The sequence below is a fragment of the Cyprinodon variegatus genome, unplaced genomic scaffold (assembly GCF_000732505.1).
Source record: "Cyprinodon variegatus isolate N-32 unplaced genomic scaffold, C_variegatus-1.0 Scaffold558, whole genome shotgun sequence".
Lineage (NCBI taxonomy): Eukaryota > Metazoa > Chordata > Actinopteri > Cyprinodontiformes > Cyprinodontidae > Cyprinodon > Cyprinodon variegatus.
Window position 1 is genome coordinate 461,687 of NW_015151011.1, and position 2,125 is coordinate 463,811.

General features: G+C 40.1%; 1 protein-coding gene across 2 annotated transcripts in view; it reads left to right on the top strand.

Moving 5' to 3' along the window:
* The window catches only part of rab27b (RAB27B, member RAS oncogene family), a 71,188-nt gene that overhangs the window by 37,923 nt on the left and 31,140 nt on the right, over positions 1-2,125 (top strand). Inside the window, exon 1 of one of the 2 annotated variants that reach the window (XM_015391730.1) lies at positions 1,172-1,591. The exons of the other annotated variant lie outside the window; for it this stretch is intronic. The gene's annotated coding sequence lies outside the window, so the exon portion shown is untranslated. Of the gene's footprint in view, positions 1-1,171; positions 1,592-2,125 lie in introns of those variants that run through there. 2 annotated transcript variants of the gene reach the window in all.

Below are 2,125 nucleotides of genomic sequence, written 5' to 3' on the forward strand. Positions count from 1 at the left end.
GTAATCCTGTTAAGATCGGAACAAATTCAGTTAAAATCAAAAGTAATCTAGATAAAATCTCAACTAATTCAGTTAAAATAACCCTAACCCCAAACTAATCCGATTAAAATTTAAACTAATCCAATTTAAGTCAAAACTAATCCAGTTCAAATTGAAACAAATCTAATCTAACATACTGTAGTTCTGTTTAGATTATAATTAAAATCAAACAAAAAGTCTAATTAAATCAAATTAGCTAAATTAATATTAGCCTAATGGGGGCAGATTAAGTAGAGGATTACGATAAAATGTATTTTTCTCATCGTAGTTGCTGAGCTGTTTTTTAGATGAATCATTTCTGCCAAACATGCTGCCTGCTTGTTCTGACGCTCCATCAGTTAAAGTTGAAAATTAAAGGAAATATTATTCATCATAAGCGATTAATGGAGGGATTTCCCCTGAAGATCTCACAATAAAGAACAAAGACCTTCTTATGCTTCATATGATGTTTTCCACCTTATCTCTGCATCGCTCATCGATTTGAGCCGCTTCAACATTTCTGGAAACAAGGACATAAAGTTCAATCAAATTTAGTTTATTTTATATGATTTTAATGAAGTAAACCTAAACTCTTTACTTGCAGGTCAAAAACAAATGACTGCAAAGGTTCTGCAAATATTTCTGCAGTTTAAACTCAGACACCTGAAGAGTTTCAATTCAGACAGAAAGAAACTTAGAAAATATGAACATAAATAAATCAGAGTCGACCTAAATGGTGTTTTATCAATTATTGAAGTAATTCTGGCTCATTAAAAAAAAAAGCGTTTAGAGTCAAATCTTCAGCCATGCAGGAAATTCAACATCCTGCTCATCTTTGGGAAACTGAGTTTTAAAAACTGTCATTAGTTTATTTCAGTGAGTAGAAAATAAAAGCCGGTCTGTTTCCGCCGTCAGACTGTGAGCCGTCGTCCGGCTGCTGATTGGTCCGTTTCCTGCGCTGCCGTTCTCTGCTTTAGATCAGTAGATTAGATGTTCTTTTATGTGTTTATCTGAAAGAAACTTTCTGATTCTGCTGCTGACGGTTTTTCAGAGTTCTGAACTGAATGCTAACGCTAACTGACTGAACCCTTTTTAAAGCTAGCTTACTGTACACTTCAAAAAGACCAAAAAGTATTTAAATAGTTTTTTTGTGCCTGACTAAAGGGATAAACAGGTATGGACTCTGCTGGTGTGAGAACAGAGGGATCCAGCATCTGATCCTGAATCTGCTCCAGTCCAGGAGGTGACGGAGCCGTCAGGATTCCTCCCAGTCTGGATCAACCGTCAGGAAAAGTCCTCATTTCTCTCTCTATAGAAACGGCTACAGGTTTTGCAGCATTTCCATTTTTTAAGATCCTGCTGGAGATAATGACAGAGTTAAGCTCGTCCGCCTCGTTTCTCGCTGACTTCCTGTTGTGCTTCACTCAGACACGCAGTCCGACACGTCCTGAGGTGGGGGTGTGCCGCCTCGCTGGATCTCAGCCTCTGATTTCATACAGAAACAATTAGAGGGAGACGAATCTCCCACCTAGTAGAGAACCAATCGGCTGCCAAGACGGCTTCTCATCCACAGGTTGGCATTTTGTTCATTTCACTGGTTTAGCTGCGATGTTCTTTATAGTCTTTATGCTGGAGAATCTCTCTGGAAGCAACCAGCTTTCTTTGCTCCCTGGATAATGTTTGGTTCTTTCTGTGGACGTTCCCTGGGTTCCTCTGTGATGGGAAGGTTGGAATACCAAACTGTTCTTCCAGGGTTTTAGCTTTTAGGTTTGTCAATCACTCACCAAACGATAAATGACCATCAGGGCAAGTCTGTGGGAAACCGGGTAGAACCTCCAAGGCTCTAACTGCCATAGATCTGGACAGTTCACCGTCAGTCTCACAGTTCTTCATCAAAGCAACCACAAAGATTTCAGTTTTATTCTCTGCACACCATAATGGAGTTGTGGCAGGAAGCCATCTGCCGCGGCGACACACGGTGGTGGCAGCATCATGCTGTGGGGAAGCTTTGTGTTGACTGTAGGGAAGTGAAGCAACCTTCCTTATGACGCGATCAGAGACGCATATTCCTGTATTAGAATGGCCTAGTTAAAGTCAGACTGAGTCT